This window comes from Equus caballus, chromosome 23 (genome assembly GCF_041296265.1).
Source record: "Equus caballus isolate H_3958 breed thoroughbred chromosome 23, TB-T2T, whole genome shotgun sequence".
Lineage (NCBI taxonomy): Eukaryota > Metazoa > Chordata > Mammalia > Perissodactyla > Equidae > Equus > Equus caballus.
In genome coordinates, this window is record NC_091706.1 from 15,157,774 (window position 1) to 15,179,100 (window position 21,327).

General features: G+C 44.0%; 1 long non-coding RNA gene across 1 annotated transcript; it reads left to right on the forward strand.

The window, feature by feature from the left end:
* The first annotated feature begins 998 nt into the window (after window positions 1-998).
* Window positions 999-5,992, forward strand: LOC111770132 (uncharacterized). The gene is made up of 3 exons (XR_002803085.2): window positions 999-1,424; window positions 3,096-3,257; window positions 3,695-5,992. It is a non-coding gene; the product is annotated as an uncharacterized lncRNA (long non-coding RNA).
* The last annotated feature ends 15,335 nt before the right edge of the window (window positions 5,993-21,327 follow it).

Sequence of the window (21,327 nt, forward strand, 5' to 3'; positions counted from 1 at the left end):
TTTCTTCGTTTCACAGCACAGATCGTGCTCAAAGACTCAGAAGAATGCTGGCCCATTGCCCTCCCCCAGGACACCCCACCCAAAGGCTGCACAGGTGAAATGTATGTGTCCTTCCTCCTAATACTTCTCAGTGGAGCCAATGCTGTTTTTCCCCGTGAGAGCCCACTCACACCTCAAGACTCGAAGTTTCAAGTTGAACCTGGCCCTCCCAGGGTTGGAGTCCACCTTGAAGAAGAACGACTTAAGCTTTGTGTACATGGCTCGGGGAAACATTTTGATGAGCTAAATGTGAACGAATCAAAAACACATGGGTCACGTTTTCTTGAACACACATGTGATTTTAACAGAAACGAATTTGTCTCCAAGCCTTTTGTTCTCCTGAAATTTCCGTCTGGACTCCAAACCCCACCGTGACACCTCGGCCGGTGGTGTGGATTTTCTAACCCTGCCCTCTTCCCGGCCTCCTGTGTGAAGAGCTCTGAGAGGCCACGCTGAGCTTCTCAGTCATCCTTTTCCCCAAATGACTGCCTCCCTCACACCAGGATTTCCATGCTTTCTTGGGAAGGGCCCATTCCCCTAACCCAGGCCTTGAAGGATAAAATTACCCCCACACCCCCTCGTTTTAGAAAAAAGGAAAAAAAAAGGATCTGAGAAATTTTCTCCCGCTGCAGCGCTCTTATGAAAAAAATTTGTAGCTCGTGTTTTCTTTTTACTTCAATCTGATTCACCTTTGTCAGCTAATACTTCGCATTCATGAAATTCGAACCGTGATGTTCCAGTCTCTTCTCCCTGCCTTGGTGGGAGGACAGACGCAGCGCTGGGCGGTCAGCGCTGCCCACCTGCCGCGGGGAAGCCCAGGCCGGCCGAGCGCTGCTGTGAGCAGGAACAGACCGCTCGTAAACGGCCCGGCCATTACCCTTTATGCGTGCTTGTTCTAGTAGGTGTCGCAGATTCCTGCCTCCTAATAAGGAGAGGAAGCAGAAAAACACATAAATTCTCTCGAGGGAGTCAGACAGCCTGAAGCCACGGTCGACAGCTGCAAACGTTACCATGAGCACAAAAGCAAAACAAGGTTTAAAAAAGTGATACATTGCCAGGCATTTTGGCAAGATTTCCTTGGATCCAGACTGTGTTTTGCACTGTTTCAGTTGAAAAGAAGAGCAGCGCTCCTGCCCGCCACATGTGATGGAATTTGGAGATTAAATAAATAATGGCATTAATGATCTAAAGGGTTTACTGAGTGCATCGCAATATTTGCCTTATTACCGCAGATTTGTTTGTTTGTTTAGCTGTTTATTTTAATTGTGTCTTTTCCTTTTTTTAAGTGTCAGCAGTTCACGTTTTGGCACCAGATGGAGGCTTTCTTTTGGTGAAATGCCACCGTGTCATTCAGCCGAGCTTTGAGCCTTTGAATGTTCGCGCAGGTAAGGTTCTTTCCTCTCCCTCCCTCCGCCCCTCCTTCCTCTCTTTCCTTTTTTCTCCCTCTCCACATTCTACTTTCCCTGAGATGCTCTGGAGATTGGTTAGAGATGTGCTCACTTATTTATGGAGACTGCAAAGGGAACACTCTGGTGCCTGTTTAAAAGGCCTGAGTCTACCCTGCGAGAGATGACAGGTTTACGAAGAAAATGGTTTGGTCAGAGTTCAGGGTGGACCTAAAAGTCCAGGGCAGCAGGCATGAATGTCTTGTGTCTTTTGATTTGTTCCAAATTTGCTTCTTAATGTCTCTAAGACCAAGTGTTTCTATGAGCTACGGTCAGTTTTTCCACAAAGAATGTGTTCCAAACTTCATTTCACAACTATTCCATTTTATCTAGTCTTGCTTATGTTGACTTTGAGAAGTTACTTTAGAGAAGAATGTGTGATTCTGATTTTTTTTTAAAGTTGTTTGTTTCATCTAGTTTGCACAAACCCATGCTGGGACACTGTATTCCCGGAGGGGCCCTTATTTGCCTCAGCAGCAGAAGCCCGAAGCGTTGTCTCTTTCAATAACCAGGAACGGCTCGCCTCCATCACTTCCCCATCTCTCTATATATACTGTCAACGCCTGTACTGAAATGCAGGACAGATAAAATTTCCTTTTACCTCCTTCTAGAGACCTACTTCCATTTTTCAACGAGCCACTTAGCCCAGGAAGACAGGAAGTCAGGCCTGCACTCAGTTTTCTAGTATCCAGCCAGACATTTTTCTTTATTACTCCATTTTTTAATCACAGACAGGACACCAAGATATTTTATAGAGTTTCACATTTAGACAAGGACACACAGGCAACCATGGTAGAAACATAATGCCTAAAACCCCATGGCCAATGGTCTTCAGAATGTTCCAGGAAACTCCAGAATTCCATAATGGTGCTTCAGACATAGAAACCTTCAATTCCAAATATATAGCTCCTTGGAATGTATCTGGCAATATCCATTAAAATTAAGAATACATGGAGTCTTTGACCTAGCACCTAAACTTTGGAGGAATCTTTCCTTTAGAAATAAATGCCATAGTATATTAAGATCTATGTCTGTATATCTATATTGATATTGATCTATTTACACACACACACACACACAAGCTTATTTGAGCCCCTGTTTACCAAATCAAGATGCTGGAAACAATCCAAGTGGCCGACAATTGTCCCCTAACACAGTGCCACGGTCTTTTGGGACATCCCCGATGTCTCGAGGCTGTTAAAGGACTCCAGTTATCATCCACAATCCCAGATGAAAAAGTTTTTTCTTCATTAAACATCTTTATTGTCCTTATTTATATTGATAAAATTTTGCTTTTGTGTATTCTGCATAAATGAATTATGTGTACAAATTAATTGGAGAAAAACAAAAAGTCACGCCAGACACTGACCCTCTCACAGGGAGAGGGATGCAGCTGGGCAGGGGCCCTGGACATCTCACCTGTATTTGTAATGTTTTATTTCTGAAGGTCGCTGGTTAGCACAGAGGAGTCATTATGTTGTTCTTTATGTTACTCTTTTGGATGTCAAACTTTTCAAAAAGTTTTCTTTCTTTTTTTTGGTGAAGAAGATTGTCACTGAGCTAACATCTGTGCCAATCTTCCTCCCTTTTGTATATGGCATGCCACCACAGCATGGCCTGATGCTGGATGTGTAGGTCCACGACTGGGATCGGACCCCGTGAACCCCAGGCCACGAAAATGGAGCGCAAAGTCAACCACTACACCATCAGGCCTGCCCCTCAAAAAGTTTTAAAGAACGTTGAGCTTTAAAATGTTTCGAAGCCCCGAGGCTGGTAGGTCATTCCATAGTTTCATGGTCACAGTGGGACCCAAAGATACCATACTTCCCCCAAGGGGGCCTCCTCAGCACCCTCCGTACAAAGTACACCATAGCACCGTGGCATCCTAGAGGATGAAACATTTTAACACATGATGGTGCATGAATCATTATGGTATGTGAGTTAGCTACAGCATGAATTGATTGAGAAGGGATTTAGGTATGATTATGGTAAAACGTAGGTCACATTTCTATTTACCCATGTAAATATCATAACTGCTTATCACGATAGAAACTAAAATGAGCATCATCTCTTGGAAAGGCTACTGTCACTACCAAGAGACACAATTAGAGTCCCCTCGACTCTACCATGTGACACAGTAAGCACTTAACCTGTGACTTCAGGGGTAAAAACGATGTTGGAATTATCTGGTATAATCCTATCCTTTTCAGGGATTTTTAGGGAGCAGATCCAGAGAGCTGGACCGCCTCCTCTGCAGTCTGGACCGTCTGCGTCTTTACAGAGCACCTCCCACCGTGAAGCACAAGGCCCCTCCCTGCTCACTGGAATGAAATGATCGTCCTAAGAGGTCAACTTGCTTAATTATATTTAATTCCCCCAACTTTCTCCTGTGGCAGGAGGTAAAATGCCACTGGATATGGCTTTTCTCTTGAAAGTACGTGGAAGAGCTGTGTTGGAGGGTCAGAATAAGTGGTGTGTCTATCCCTAGTTAGAGGAGGTCGCCTTTCAGTTGTGGTGGACTGAGGCCATCGGCCACCAGAACAAGCCATCTCTTGCTTTACTGTAGAACCAGCTGTAACATCTAGAACGTGTTGCTCCTCTTTTCCTAAGGACTCAGAATATACCCACGAAGTTACTTCAAATAGAGTCTATTGTAATCGTCAAATAAGCCGAATGTCGCTAAATATACCCGCTGTTATTTTAGTCTTTATTTGTATATGATGATTTAATTTTCATTGACTTGGATGTGCTGTAGTGTAAAGTGCTCTGACTTCCCACCGCGGGTGGAGAGGGAACGACGATGCTGAAGCGCACAGAGCCGTCACCGGGGGCGGGTTGACTCGAAGCATGCAGGCAGACATACGGGCCTCATGTGTGCCCACCATCCAAGGGAGAGGAGAAGCCGAGAGAGGAAGCCTGCACTGGAAGAAGGAAAGAGACAACGAGACAGAGAGAGGCCCACGCAGTCTGTGTGGAGAAAGGAGATTTGATCAGAGAAATCACAAAGCAGGATCCAGACGCCCTGACAGCTACTGGGCAGTTACTGAGACTCATTCTTATCAACTGAGGTGGAGCACAAAATTAAGCAATACTAAGGCGAGGCCAATTCTAGGATAGATATATGAAATGACAGAAAACTATTTGTTTTACCTTTTTTTCCTCCCTGTGTGTGATGCATTTATTTATATTTGAAATGGAACGCAGTAATTTATCTTATCTTTATTCTACACCTGAAGTCATCCTCTTCCTCCTCAAATTAGCATCTCCTCCTGAATTTTCTCTCTCATTTGGGGCTCCTTTGGAGCGAGGCCCTCCAACTTGAACCCCTGAAAATCTAAGATAGCTACGATCCTGCTCACTCCGTAACAAGGCTCCCTAATTGTTTTTTCGTGAAGAAACAACACTGATGTTCCAGTCAAGACATAACATTGCCCCGGGAAGCAATTATTATTATTTTTTTAATATCAGCTTTATTAAGATATATATATAGGGGCTGGCCCCATGGCCGAGTGGTTAAGTTCGTGTGCTCTGCTTGGGCAGCCCAGGGTTTCACTGTTCACTGGTTTGGATTCTGGGCACGGACATGGCACCACTCATCAGGCCATACTGAGGTGGTGTCCCACATGCCACAACTAGAAGGACACACAACTAAAAATATACAACTATGTGCTGGCGGGCTTTGGGGAGAAAATGTAAAAATAAAATAAATTAAAAAAAAATATATATATATATACATGTATCTTATAATATATATATGTATCATAAAATTCACCATTCTTTAAAGTGTACAATTTAGGAGTATTTAGTATATCCACAGAATTGTGCGACCATCATCAACATCTCATTGTAGAACATCTTTATTACCCCCCAAAAAACCCTGTACCCTTTGGTGGTCACTCCACAATCCCTCCATCCCCACCCCTGGCAACAGCTAATCCACTTTTTCCCTCTATGGATTTGCATATTCTGGATATTTCCTATAAATGCAGTCACACACGTGGACTTTTTGTTTGGCTTCTTTCACTTAGCATAATGTTTTTGAGATTCAACCGTGTTGTAGCATGTATTAGTATTTCATTCCTTTTTATGGCTGAATAATATTTCATTCTGTACACCAAGTTTTGTGTACCCATTCATCAGTTGATGGACATTTCAATTGCTTTTACTTCTTGGCTATTGTGACTAATGCTGCTGTGGACACTTATTCACAAGTTTTTGTGTGGACATGTGTTTTCAGTTCTCTTGGGTATATACCCAGGAATAGAATTATTGGGTTACGTGACAACTCTACATTGAACATTTTGAGAAACTTCCAAACTGTTTTCCAAAGTGTCTGCACCAATTTACAACTAATGAATGAGGGTTCCAATTTCTCCACATCCTCATCAACATTTGTTATTACCTGTCTTTTTTATTTTAGCCATTATTGTTAGTGTGAATTTGTATCCTGTTGTGGTTTTGATTTGCACTTCCCTAGTGAAAAGTGATAATAAACATCTTTTCATGTGCTTGTTGTTCATTTGTATATATTCTCCCAATAAATGTCTCTCTTAGGAAATCTGTCTCTCTCTCTCTCTCTCAGGAAATCCTTTGCTTATTTTTTGGTGGAGGAGGGGGAAGATTGGCCCTGAGATAACATCCATGCCAATCGCCCTCTGCTTTGTATGTGGGGTGCCACCACAGCATGGCTTGATGAGCGGTGTGTAGGTCCACACCTGGGATCCGAACCTGTGAACCCCAGGCCGCTGAAGCCGAGCGAGTAAACTTAACCACTATGCCACCAGGGCAGCCCTGTTAATTTTCTTTATATAATGTCAGGTAGAAGACCAACTTTATTCTTTTGCATGTCGATATCCTAGCACCACTTGTTGAAAAAACTATTCTTTCCCCATTGAATTATTTTGATACCCTTGTAGATAATCAATTTCCTGTAAATATAAGGGTAAGGGTTTATTTCTGGATTCTCCATTTTATTTCATTGACCTATATGTCCATTCCTATGCCAGTACAATACTGTCTTGATTACTGTAGCTTTGAAGCAAGTTTTGAAGACAGGAATTTTGAGTCCTCTAACTTTGTTCTTTTTCAACATTGTTTGGGCTACTCTGGGTTCTTTGCATTTCTGTGTAATCTAGCATTTGGCTGGCCTTTGTCCCCAGTTTCTGGGAGGTAACTTCTAAACTCTTGGAATTTCCTGTGTGATAGGAGTGTCTTTGTTATTCATGTTTGGCCCCTTGGACCACACCTGATACTTTAGGCTAATGAGGAGACTCATGGTGGTCCCCTAGATAGTTTATGCTAAGGAGATGACTCAGGATGGGGTTGGTCATTCCAGGGAGACCAACCGTGTGATTAGCATGTCGGGGCTTTGAGCATCATGATGTCAGCCCGACCTCTGGGAAGGGGAAGGAGGCTGAAGATTGAGTTTAACCGTGTGGCCCAAGATTCAATCAACCATACGCATGTAATGAAGCCTCAGTCAGACTCTGGAAGCTTGGGTAAGCTTCCCTGTTTGACAATACGCTCTGAGTACTGTCACACTTTGATGCCAGGAGGGTGGCACACCCCTGAGGACAGCAGAAGCTGTGCATTTGGAACCCTCCCAGACGTCACCCAATGTGTCTCTCCCTTCAGCTGGTTCTAATTTGTAACCTTTTGCTATAATAAAACTGTAGTTCTAAGTACGGTGCTTTCCTGACTTCTGTGAGTCATTCTAGTGAATTACCAAACCTGAGGATGGTTGTGGGAACCCCTGAGTTTGTACCAAGCTGGTCAGAAGGGAGGATGGTCCTGGGTATCCCTGGACTTATGACTGGTGTCTGAAATGAGGACAGTCTTTCAGAGGACTATGCCCTTAACCTTGAGTTGGACTAAATCTAGGTAATTTCCTTATTAATTTCAGGATCAGCTTGTCAATTTCTGCCAGAAAAAGGGCAACTGGGATTTTGATAGGGATTGCATTGACCCTATAGATCAATTTCAAAGCACTGTCATCTTAACAATATTAAAGCTTTTGATCTAAGAATGGAAAATGTCTTTACACTTATTTAGGATTTATTCTTTCAATAATATTTTGTAATTTTTGTGTACAAATATTTCACCTCCTTGGTTAAATTTATTCTTAGGTATTTTATTCTTTTTGATGCTTTGTAAATAAAGTTGTTTTCTTAATTTCATTTTTGGATTGCTCATTGTTGGTATATAGAATACAATTGATTTTCATGTATTGATCTTGTATCCTGCCACCTTGCTGAACTCATTAGTTCTAATAAGTTTTTAGTGGATTCCTTAGGATTTTCTATATACAAAATTATGTCATCTCATAATAAATAGTTTTACTTCTTCCATTCCAATCTGGATGTCTTTTCTTTCTTCTCATTGTCTAACTCTGAATAGACATTCCAGTACAATACTGAATAGATGTGGTGAATGTAGACATCTTAGTCTCGTTCCTGATCTTAGGGAGAAGGCAGTAAGTATGCTGTTAGCTGTGGGTTTCCACAGATGGCCTTTATCAGCTTGAAAAAGTCCCCTTCTATTCCTAGTTAGGTGAGTGATTTTATTAAGAAAGGGTAACCATAGTTTTGTGAAGAGCCAAGAAGAAGAGACAAATGAAATACCCAATAAAACACAAATGTGAGATCTTCTTCCGTTTAGCTAGTTCCTTATTCCCCATTCAAGTTGTGCTTTTTGAGGAGAGAACCCCTGAATCATAGCTGGGAGCCAACTGGGCTGTCCTTAACCTTGTACAAGAAAATGAGGAGATTCCTCCCCACCCCCCACTGACTTGCATCCAAATCATCTAATCCAAAAAATACCCAGTGAAAGTGCTCCTGATTTCTGACTTTATGAGCAGCAAAGGGGCCCTGAATCAGGAATAACTATTTCAGAGAAGTACCTTTCTAGTTCGAGAAAACTCCTCTTTCTTAGTGGAAAACAAAGTCTCTCTAACTGGGACATTTTTTCACCTTTTCTTCCCCCAAACACAAGGTACTTACGCAAAGAAAGGACAGGGGACTGAGAACGGGCATTCCTTTATTCCCAGTGGTGGCTCAGTCGCTTCTCCCTGCCATCCGTGAATTCTCACAAGAAGGCCTTTGTAGTCACCTGACCCCAACCACATGTGAAAGGAATTTAAAAAGGAGGTTCAGAGAGAGGAACTAAACCAGAGTGAGCAATGACCAGAATATTCACTTTAAAAAGACAATTCTCTAGCTACTAAGTTACCTTGTTTGTGTCATCCTAGGTGTGCAATGAAATCTCCGTTTCATCTGGTGCATCTAGACTGATCCACTGTCGTGGCCGTCTTGTGAGGCTGTGTGACACAGCCTCAGCGACACAGGGCTCAGTGACACAGAGTGCCGCGATCAACTAATGAGGCCTGGCGAGGCCAGAGGCAGAAGAAGTGGTGTCCTGCCTCCATTGTTTCTCCAGGGTATTGAGTAGAAAGCCATCCTCCAAATGTTTGATGTGATTATTGCAGAGGAAGCAACATAGAGAAGCAGAGGAGAATGCTCTACGGAGGAGATCATATGAGGAGAGGAGTTCCAGTTAAAAATTGCTCTAGACTGAGAAAAGCAAGAAGAAGAAAAGCGAGTAACAAGGATTGAGAATTGACTTTGAAGTTTAGCTGGAGTTCCATAATTGCAAATAGACTTGGATAAAATGCAGGAAAAATATATTTGCTTTTTATGATCTGGAGACATAGCGATGACTGCCTTTATTCTGGCATTCTTTCATGTTGTGAACATTGCTGCTATGTCTTTTTGAATAGAGAATCACACGGTTTTGAGACCTCAAAAAACATGTTTTGAGTCTCTCCCGTGTATCTAGAACCATCCCTGGGACAGCATGGCCTAAAAGGAGAGCCAGGTTCTTACTTTCTCCCCGACCACCCCACTTTGCCCTGGCTGTAAGAGAGGCCGTTAGGAAGTTGAGGGTGGGCAGAAGCCAGGCAACAGCCCCAGCGGCGCGAAGGCAAGCCAGAGCTCCCGCAGTCCCCCCGGCGCTGGAGCAGCCGCGGTGAGCTCTGGGCAGTGCGGCCCCGCCCGCCTGCAGAGGAGCGAGGTCGGATCTGCGACGGAAAACTCAAGGTTCCAGGTCCTTGCCGTGGAAGCCGCACGTGGACGTTTTGATGAAGCAAGTGCTCTCTAAAGACATCCAGACAGGGGGCCGAACCCTGGCTGTGCCCATGCAGTCTAGAAGGCCTGCACAATGCTTTACTTAATCTTAGCATTTCCTCATCGATAAAAAAGGGATGTTAATAGTACCCACCTCGTGAAATGATACATATAATGCCCGCACAAGAGGACGTATTTGTGTGTTTATGTGTATATATGTTTACAAAATCTTTGTATAGATTTTACCCGATTTCACGTATGCAACATTTTGGGTAGTAGTGATAGAAATACTCTAGTGTAGATTAGAATATATTTCTTCAATATCAGGTTCCCTAAATTGGAAATAAATGTGAATCAGGGAAAAGATTAACTTCAGGCTGGAGAAAAGCGACACAGACTTAAGAGGGGCTGTGGGAGGGGGAAGAAAAGAGGAGAAACGGGAAAATGCGCTTTTTTCTTCCTTAGCGACAGGAGCATTGTCCCCCGCCACGCATGACCCGCCCCCCGCGCGCCCGTCCCTCAAGTCGGCCCCGCACCCCCGCCTCGCGCCCCCGGCTGAGGGTTCCTCGCACAGCACAGCGGCAGCATGTTACTGAGGAGGGGGCGAGCCTTCAGCTGGCCTGGGTCTCCCTGAGTCCTTAGGTCAGTTCTCAGAACATTCTACACATTCTCGCTGACGCAAACGACTATCAATTCATGGGCTCACTGACATGTAACTTTTTGAGGTTTCTTCTGCATTTGTGAAAAAGAGTCATTTAATTGGCTTCCGTTGCAAAGCTAAAGCGGTGGAGGTTGGGGGCCCTGTGTTAACTGTCTCCAGGCTCAGGCTGAGCTAAGAACGACGACCTTCAGCAGAAGGAGCTCTCGATTTACAATCGCTCCAGGATGGATTACCTGAAACTCGGCCTTCAGGCGACTGTGATTAACTTGACCAAAGACATCTGGGAGAGCCATCGATGGCCTGAATTATGACCTCAGCATTCTGGCCTGAAACTAGACACCGCTGGAATCGCCTTCCTGCGGGGCTCCAGCGCGGGCTGCCTTTGTGTGCTCTTCCAACAACCTTTTTTAAAAAAATTCTTGGAGCAGTTCAGTGAAAAACACCTCCACAGGGAGGGTCCACGAAGAAACCGCGATGACTTCCCAGCTCAGCAGAAGGTGCTTTTTAGAAAACAAACTCCAGCTTGCTCGAATCGTGGGAGAAAAGCAATGAATACCTCGACGGTTAGCAACTATGAAAGAGTAGGTTTATCAGAGCCGTGGACTAAATATAAAGTTTGGTGCTTGAAAAAATCATATGCTCACAATTAGCTAGGCTTTCCGGCTGGATACTGTAAAATCACAGCATGCTGTCAGGATTCATTTTGGGTCGCTGTCATCAGCAGTGAATAAAGGTTGAAGTGAAATGCGAAACAGACTTACAGGTGCTAACACAAGTCATTTATCAGCGTGGGGCAGGCTGCCTTTTGTTCTCGGAAAACTTTGGGCAATTCTGTGTCTTCTCTTGTGCCTGAGAGTGGAGAACCCAGCAGCAGCCACAGAAGTAGAACTTGCAAAGAAATTAAAGAAATAAAAAAATTAGTGAGCTCTCTCACCCAAAGGTGACTTTCAAGAAACTATTTGGGCTTAAAAACTAAAGTTTTAGAGATCTGCCAAATATTTTGCTTCTGTCCTTTCTTCTCTCTGCCAGCCGTTACGTTGCCCTCTAATCTGGGTCTCCTGGTCCTCAGGGGATTTGAAGTGACTTCCTGTGTCTGCAGGGTGCACAGCCCCATGCCAGTGAGGGCAAGAGGCCTGCTGAGTGACGGCGTTCACGGAGGATGGGGTTCACATTCACAAAAGGAAACTCAACAGATGCATCTCTTCCCTTCATACTTGGGGGCACCTTGAAGGCACAGAAAATGGGGGTGAGATGGAAATATCTAGATTTATAAAATTAAGTCAATGTTCAAAAAAAGACAAGGACAGTGAAGCAGGTGAAAAGACAAAACTATTTGTGTCCGTGAACTTTTCAAGGAAATTGTTGTGGGGCTTTTACATTTTGTACATCAAATTCATCCCTTCAGAGAAAATAGACATAAATTAGGGGATAATATTGCTCTCCGAAGCGTAATGGAAGGTATTCAATGGCTTAGTAAACACTGAAAATTTTACTAGAGTTTAAATCTCTCAAATGAATTGGAAATCTTTTCTCTTAATGAGAAAGAACAAATGGACACAGTTGGTAACCAAAAGGCCGGCTTCTTGGAGGACCATCTTGCGCAGTCCAGGAAGAAGGGAAAGTTGGGGAGAGGGGAGCCGTCAGCAGCTCAGAGCTCTTGAGGAGTACACTCATCAAGTTGGTTTTTCACTCAAACAATTAAGTTCTTAATATACCCTTCCCAGTATTTGAACTTCCTTCCCAAAAAGCACGTGCTATATTTAAACATGAAAATCCATTTTGAAATAAATAAGGATTTGTTTTTCCATGGGATTATGAAGATTTTTGTGTAAATAATTTAAGTGAGGACCTTTACTTTGGATCCTTAGAGGTGTCAATTATTTACGAGGAATGACCCTAAAGGAAAAGCAGTGTTGAAATAAAAACTAACAAGGGCAAACACATTCCCAGAGAAAAGTCATTTGTTGAATGCATTTAAAAAGGCTAACTTCAGAGCCAACCCTGCTGGCCTAGTGGTTCAAGTTCCGCACACTCGGCTTTGGCAGCCTGGGGTTCGGTTCCCAGGTGCAGAACCACACCACTCGTCTGTCTGTGGCAGCGGCTCACAGAGAAGAGCCAGAAGAACTTACAACTATATGCAACTGTGTATGGGGGTTTGGGGGTGGGGGGCGAAGGAAGGAAAAAGGAGGAAGATTGGCAATAGATGTTAGCTTAGGGCGCATCTTCCCCTGCAAAAAGAAAAAAAAAAAAATATATATATATATATATATATACTCATTATTAAAAAATACTAACTTGAAATCACAGATTGTCAGTGAATTTTGGTGACTCTTAAAAAACATATTCAAGCATCATTTTCTGAGGTGTATTTTTGGGTCCACATGTTAAGATTCTGATAGTCTTAGTCCATCTTAGAAGACTCAGCATCTAAACTGCCTTCCCACTGGCCCCTCTCTTTTCCAGTCCCGTGGGCTTCCTGTGCTGGCAGGGGCCAGGGACGCAGAGGATCCTCCGGGTAAAGGAAGCAAGTTGTTTCTGCAGTTGATTGTCATTGCCCCTCGTAACTTTAACACGTTTCTAGATTTTTTAAATACTGGATGATTTCTGACTAAAAATTCGTGACACGTTTGGCATCATATTAAAAGAGCACAGAAGGGGCGTGGGTTTAGTTGTAAGTCACAGTTGCGTTGGGCAAACCACCATGGAGCAGCGTTTGCTCATCGACAACCTGGGCATAACATATTACATGGCAATGTTGTTGGGAGAACCAAAGGAAAACATGTCTATTGAAGGCACCTCACAGAATTTAAAGTGCCGTCCGAACAGGAGTTGTTACCAGAGCTATGTGTGGGAGGCAAGTGTGGGGAGCGTGTCAGAGCTCAATTACAGAAATGAGCAAAGTGGTGCAAGCTAGATCAGAACTCCAGACCCTTTTTTGATAGTCATGGGTAACTCCAGCTCTTATCATGGAGGCAGAGGGTGGGCCCTATAAACACAGTCTCCTTCGATGACGGAGCTCACACACAGATTTCTAGAGAATGTGCAGGTGGTCCTTTATTTCAGGCCCAGGCGATCTTTTTTGACCATACAAAGTCCACAGGGGCTGGAGGTCTAGGCAGCTTTGTCAGGTTCATTCAGCTCATTGCCCTGACTCTGGCCATGGATGTGGCAGGCCTGACAGTCAACTGGCACACGCACACATTCGTAAGGATGCGCTGTTTGTTAAATATTGAGATACTGACATAACAGTGATAGATAATAGTCACTTCTCCGAGCCCCACTGAATGTTTCCTGACACGCAAACCTGGTGTTCCCAGACTCCCCCAAGTTTTGACAAGTAGGCTGACGTTGTCATGGTTGATACCCTTTCTGGTGATCAGTTTCAGCTGGTTACATTTTCAATATCAGCTGTGGGCTGAAGGACTGTCCTCTCTGATTCCTGGCCCTCGCCATTTCCAGGCCTGCAGTTGGCTGCAGTATCTCTTGTTATCCTCAGACCTTTCCCCCATTCCTCACCCCCTCAAAGGTCCGTCTTCTGTGTCTGACTCCACTGTAGACTTCGTCGGTCATTTCCTACTTAGTTCGAGTCCACCAATGAGTCAGGGTCGGGGAAGGGTAGTGGGAAAGAGCGTGAAGGAGGTGAGAGGTAGAGCTGTTCTGGAGTGGCCACGGGGTAGCCTACCCAAAAGTCAACAAGATCTTGCAAAAGCCGACGACTGAGCCTCTCGAGATTGTACATGTTACATCACTCCAAATAGTTGTCTCCTTCCTATCTTCATTCTGTTATCTTGGCTTAAGCAGAAAGCAGATTTCATGAAGGGATAATGGAGAAGAAAAAAATCTATACTTAGAATAAATATTTGCTTTCCCATGGAATTGTGAAAGTTTTGCATGAATAACTCAATTCAGGACATTCAGTTTGGACCTGAGAGGTGTCAATAGTTTACAAGGAATGCGCCTAAAGAAAAAGTGCTGTTGAAATACAAAACCTGCCGTGGTTCCCCTTATACTTGCATAACAAAAGGGTCATATAGTGAGGAAGTTGAAATCAAAATTTTAAGATGTATTTACCTAGATACATTTGATATCTTCCTATGTATTAAAAGAATAATTATATTTTTATCAGACATTTTTCTTAAGTCAGTGAAACCTTCCTGCCCCTTCTCCTGGGTCCCACACGAGGCCAGCCTTTTTCACCTGGATGCCACCGGGGAAAAGGTGGGAGAGGGAAAGCCAGGGGAATGGGGAAGTGGCCTTGTTTGTGGCCACATGTAGCCAAGTGGCAACACTCTGTCTCCCCTTTCCTCTCATTCCTCCTGAACAGGTGGAGGGGCAAGGAGAAAGATGGGAGACTAACCCGTTTTCTTTGTGGGGACAAAATGTGCCTCCTGACTTGTGTTCTGGCTCATGCCACTAACAGGTGGACGAGTGCTTTTCAATGAGAAGAGAGAGAATCTAGGACTGGATTATAATGAGAACATGGTGAAGGTGTGGAGCTTCTTATAAATTATACTTTTTTTGTTCCTGTTAACATGATAAAATATATGTTAAGATATAAAATCATTTGTATAGTAGGAACTACCTTTAATAGATATTAAATATTCTTAGGCAGCTAATGACCCATCACATTTGAACAAGATAAGATCTAATAAATGATGTTTAACCAAGCCAAATATTGACAGAGTCCAGGAGCCCCTCCGTCTTTGTCACTGCTCTGAGCCTAGCAGAGTTCTGTATGTCGCAGAGCTCAATAAATGCCCTTAAATTGACTCAAATTTAGTATAAGATGAAGGTCTCCTCTTAAGTTAGTGGGAAACCATGGATCTTTTTCAGAAGATCACATTGGATATTCATATGAAGAAAGTAAAGCTGCTTCCATACCTCACACTATATAAAAGTAATTTTCAGATGAATAATAGAGCCAAATGTAAAAACTAAAATAATAAATTTATTATAAGAAAGTAAAGGAGACTCTCTTTACAATCTTGATAGGAAGATGTTTTCCTAAGGTAGTTACAAAACCAAGAATACGGAATGGAAAATAAAATCAGACCTGATTACTTTAAAAGAAAAATTTTCTGCACGGTGAAAGACACTATAAACAACGTTAAAATACAACAACAAAAAGAAGTCTGGGGGAAAATATTTGCAAAATATATAACTGTTAAAGGAAAGGCAAACGAGCCACGCAAAAGAAAAAGAGTCAACTGGTATGAGTAGCTAATCCACAGAAGGAAGTGCGAATGGCCATGAACACTTGAAAAATACCCAACCTCACCTGTAGTCAAGGAAAATGCAGATTACAAGAAAAATGAGATACTGTTTCTACCTACCTGACTGGCAAAATTGAAAGAGATTGTTAATCTCACGTGTCGGCATTCTGAAGACTCCCTCGCAGCCTACTGCAGGGAGTGTACGTTGGGAAATTTTTATAAGTAAATATTGAAATGTAAAACACGTGAATTACTTTACACGCATAGACGAGCACCCGCAGTATTTCCAGCAGCAGAGCTGGCGAGACCAGAGGGGGGAAAGCATCGAGGACCCGGGTGCTTCTGTAAGGTAGCAAGTCAGGAAATAACGTGTGATGGGGTATGAGGATCACCGACCCTGAATGGGCTGGAGAGATGGCTGTGGGAAGCATTAGAGTGAGCAGGAGGAGGAGCCTTCAAGGGACCGACAGAGGGTCCTAATGTGGCTGTTCCGGTAGCCCCGACCAGGGCCCGCTGAGGGGTTCCTGGGCTGCAGTCAGCTCACACATATGATTAGCTTTTGGACCTGTGTTTCCATGTGGCAGCAGTTGCCCGGGATTCTTCGGTTTGCTGCCTCAGTACCGTTTACTCCCTATTGTTTACACATGGGCAGTGTCTCACATTTCTGTTACTGGCCTGGCCCCTCTAAAAAGCTTCAAACATGTTTGTCCCGTGTCCTGTAGGTTAGGTCCACATTGGAGTGCAAGAGAGCAAGACAGACCAGGAGTGGGAGCTGATTTCCTCTGTCTTCTCCCGCCCCTCCCCCCGGACTTGCACATGTCTGGGAAAGTACCTGGACCCGTGTGGAGCCTAGAGGGTAAAATAATACCCCACGGAGAGAGGCAGAAGGCCATCCCCATGGCCACCCAAAGGTCACCCTTGAGACTGTCCTGGGGAACAAGCAGGCAAGCAGGTGCCACCCCAGGGGGAAGCAGAGCTATGGGGGCGGCTGGCCCCAAGGTAAGGCTGAGATGTTCCCTTTGGGCTGGAAAAGGCCAAGTGAGGGGAACTTTAAACTTTATTCTAGGCTTAAACATAATTTTTATTATGCGTCTGTGCAGTTTACAGAACACAGGACACTGGTCCTGTCTTCTGGGAGTTTACCACTGAGTCCTAGAAACAAAGAAACACAAACACAGTGGATGGCAGCTCCACCCTACCCGTTGCTCAGTCCAAAACTCCCTGGACTGTCTCGCCTCTGTCTCCTCTCCCTCCCACACCCAGCTCCCAGCCTCAGCAAGCCCTCAGCTCCACCTTCAGAAGAGAGCCAGTCTGACTGCTGCCCCTGCTTTTGCTGTGGCCGTGGCCCCGTAGCACCTGCGTCAGAGTTACCGCAAGGATCTCCTGCCTGGTCTCCCTGCTCCTACCCTCGCCCCCCTCAGTCTAGTCTCAGCCTTGCTGCCAGGGGGATCCCTAGAACTCGGGTCATGCCAACCCTCCTTTTAAAATCCTGGCACGACCCCCATTTCAGAGTAAAAGCCAGGTTCTCCATGGTGGCCTGGGAGCCCCTGCATAATCTGGACCCCTCTCCATGATCTCTCTGACCTCCTCTTCCACACCAGCCACCCCTCCCCCCACCTCCAGCTGCCGGCTGGCTGCTCCTTGACCACAGCCCCTCCCTTCCTCAGTCCCTCCTCAGGGCTCCTGCACCGTTTTTCTGCCTGCCTGGATCACTCCCTTCTCCGGACCCCCCCACTTTCCTTCGGCACATCTTTACCTAAAAGTCCCCTTCTCCTGACACTGAGTCCCCCCCGCCCCAACCTCCCCCCATCTACAGCTGAGTCCGCTTTCTCCTCATCTCCTCTGTCCTGCTCTATTTTTTCCTCAGGACCTAACATGCTATATATTTTACTTATTTATTATGTTTCTTCTTTACCTACAAGAATTTAAGCTCCACGTGGACAGAGATTTTGTTTCTTTTATTCCTTGGCGTAATCAACAGGGTTAAGAATGAACAAATGAATGAATGAATGAATGACTAAAATGTCATTAGCAAAGACCGTGTTTCTTAAATGTCAAGCATGAAGCCTAGATTAGTGCTAACAAAATTAACAAAATGGAGATCTCATGTTTTCTTAAATAAATAGATATCACCCAGGTGCAAGAGGATTTAGTTTGAGGAATATTGTGTCCTTTCAGGTTGATGTCATACAGTTCAAGGACAAATGTGTACAATTTAAAGATGGTGCTCTTCCAAAATAAAGACAGCACGCAACTTCCTGACCCTCTCCTGAAGCTTGGGATGTGTTTATCCAAGCAAGCAATTGCTCTTCAGAATCGGACATTTGGAGTTCCACCGCAGTAGTTCCTAACTGCTTTTAATTACTGTGGAGATTATTTAAGGACAAGAAAATAAAATGCAATAAAAAGAAAATTAAATAGGTATTAAGTACTATGTAACAGTGGGTTCGAATGCTGCCAGGAGCTAAAGACTCATGATGCGTTTTCCAGCTGTTTTAAGTCTCAGAGCAGAGCTGAATCTGTCCTGCAAAGTGTGCTCCTCAAAGAACTCATTAGCATCAGTTGGGAGTACTCAGGTTGGCCCCAAAATGGCAAATCTCAGAGCTGCTACTCCAGGAGAAACTTTCCCCCCATAATTGCAGGAGATTGCAGCCATGGGAAAAAAAGGCAGGAGGAATGGAGGAATAGATATTCTGGAAATGTAATCTTGGTCAGAAAGAGAGAAACAACAGACACAGAGAAAACGAAGCTGTCTTCTCTCATCCACAAACACAGCTCAGCGCTGCTGCTGGGTTCTCCTCTGAATCTCTGAAGATGAGATCGGAATTGCTCACATTTTGAATTTGAAAAAAATGATTTTGTGATTTCTGGCAACCCTGATTTTTTAGGGTTCTGTGCCTGACTGCATACTTATTTAAAAGTATTTTACTGTAATCTGAGTTTTGGTGCATATTTTAACATTGTATATTTTTTTCTGACCTAAAAGAAATACATGCTCCTTGTAGAGAATTTGTACTTCAAGGGGACAAAGAAAACAATGCCATCTCCTATAACCTTGCCGTACAGTTGACATTTTGACACTATTTCTTTGCTGTCTCTTTTCTGTGCTTGTATAGTGAACTCCAACCCTCCAAGTAAATTATCAAGAGGTCATCTTTCTTCTCCACCCAGGGGCCTCCAAACCTTCCTGACGTTACCAAGAGGTCAGCCCCCTTTATTTGTCACCCCTTCACGGAGAGAAAACCAAGACTTCTAACCATCGGCTAATGGGCTCTTCTCTGGGGACAGCTGCCTTTGTTGCAGCCAAATTCAGGAGGTCTGGAGGCAGGCCGGTGCAATGCAGGAGACGCTCTGCAAGGAGGGAGGCCAAGGCCTCAGTCAGGTGGGAGAGTCCAGTGGTCTGGAACATCTGCCACTGTGGGAAACCAGGTTGCACCCCTGTGGCACTGCCATGCTGTGGAAGTTTCTCTGGGGAAGGCCTCAGGAGCAAGGTAGCCTCCCCGCTGGTGCTGTTGCTCGGGCCATGCAGCCGCACCTGGTCCCCTAACGTCCTGTCGTCCTTTCGAGTGACCCCCTGTGACACACTCAGTTTCTGTCGAGGCATGTCCCCGTGCTGAGGTGGTGGGGTCAGAGAGGGCTAACGTCAGCCACACATTGTGGCTCAAACCGGCCTTTCCCTGAAACAATTGCAACCCTGGTATTGGGCTAAATCCCCACCATCAACCTGTATAAACACCGTCTAGTTCGCTCCAGGCAGAGTGTCAGTGGAGCTGTGCAGTGGGAATATCGGAGAGGTCGCCCTACACCGTCCCTGAAAACCTGACCATGCGGTGAGTGATTGTGTCACTGGACGTAAAGAAGGAGGCTTTTTCCATTTGCCTTGAAAATATCACTGCCTCCTGGTCTTTAGTGCACTGTAGCGTCAACCAACCTCTCCATCTTTATTTATCTGAAATGATTTAAAGCAAATTGCTGAAAGGAAGTTGTTATAAATTGTTTTTTACTCATTAAAAAACAGTTTCAAAGACCATATTGTAGTTAGATAGCAATTTTTTAAAGCACCAAAAAGCAGGCAATGAGTGAACATCATTGTTGGCACCATGCTATTATCAAACAGGGCTCAGCCACAGCTTATTCATGCCGGTGTCACTGGTGTCTCCACTGGGTGCCCATGAATTCCTAGCACAAAAACATCTTGAACATAAACAAATTACAAAAACCATTGGACAAAAACTTGAATAGGTTTTGAAATATGTGCAAAAATAAAAAACAAAGGATAATATTAAAATACACATATATATGGATGCACACATATATATCCATATACATGTACATGTACGTATAGAAATATATATGGGTACATTTCTGTACATGTATATGAATATACAAGCTCCAATATTTTATTTCTGCATCTCAGAAAATTACTGGCTAAAGAATATCCTTTCTACCTTTAAATAGGTTATAACTGAATGAGGGTATTATTGACACAAATAGAGAGACGAGAATAATTCTACAGAGAGCATCTTAGCCATTCCTGCAAACAGCAACCAATACCTGTGAATAAATGAATAAAATACGTCCACAGCTTATGTACAATGGTTGATTTCATACCTAGAGATTCTATAGAAGAAAAAAGATAGGAAGAAAAAAGCTTTTCTCGTTCAGGGAAATCATGATGCTTCAAGAAATCTGTGAAGGAAGGAGTAGAAGTGTTGGAGAAAGCATTGCCGGGATGCAGTTCCTGGCATGAAAGAGCAGGGGTGAAGACCCGGTCTTGTGAGTGAAAAACCACATGAGAGTGTAATGCAAACACCAGATGGCCTGAGAGGGAGAGAGTGATTGCACAGGTCCTAGGAAGAGAGAGGGCGTTTGCAGGACACTTACAGCCTGCCGTCTTTCTAGATTATTGAGAAAAAAACAAGTTTCAATCTATATTTGCTCTTTGTAGAGTTCCTTCAAGTAATCCTGCTTCAGACCAATTCTTCCAGAATGGATAAATGCAAATATGCTATCCAATAAAGTTAAAAGGATATCCATCAGTGACTTCCTTCCTTTCAGGGGAATAATTATCTTGGGAGTTAAAGACCACAGACGTCATGGTGTATGATGCATCAGTAACTTGGCAGGAAACTTGAATTTGCACAATAGTGATCGACAACACAGGAGTGGTCTTTTGAATTAGTTGGGAATTTCAAGTCAAGTTTTTCTCCCCTAAGATTTATAAAATCTTTCTTCTCAGTGCTGTTTGTTCCTCATCTTTGGTCCCCACTGAAGATGTCCATCCCGATATCCTAAGATGTTCTTGAAAATTACTCCTGGAGGCATCACTCCTTCCCCCTGATTTTGTCCTTCCTCTTTCTCTCCCCATCAGAATCCAGCCAGGATGGTGACCTGCCCTGGGTTTTACTGGCCCTCCAGAGAAAGATGGAGGAAGGGCATAGCTCCACCAACACACGTGAACGCCATCAAACTTCTGGGCGTTCTTCTGAAATGTTTACACTATAGGCACCTGGAGCATGCTGACTTTCCCTCTTCAAATGTTTAGGGTTTTTTCTGCTTGGTGACTGCTGCCTCCTCCTCACTTCCTGTCTTAGGTCAAGATAAATGAGTTTTCCACCAGGAAAACCATTTGGGATCATTAGAGGTTTTGAACCCTAATGCATGCTATCTAGTCCACTGCCTTCAGGTTTTCAGGGGCTTGTTTCATCCCGACCTTGACTTTTATCTTCTGCAGCTCTGCATCCACCTGAGTGCAAGAGTCCCCTGAAAGCCCCTTCCAGTGCTGATGTCTGCCTTGTTCTACCTCTTCTGTATTCATTTCATACGTAGAAGATCAAATGGTAGCAACT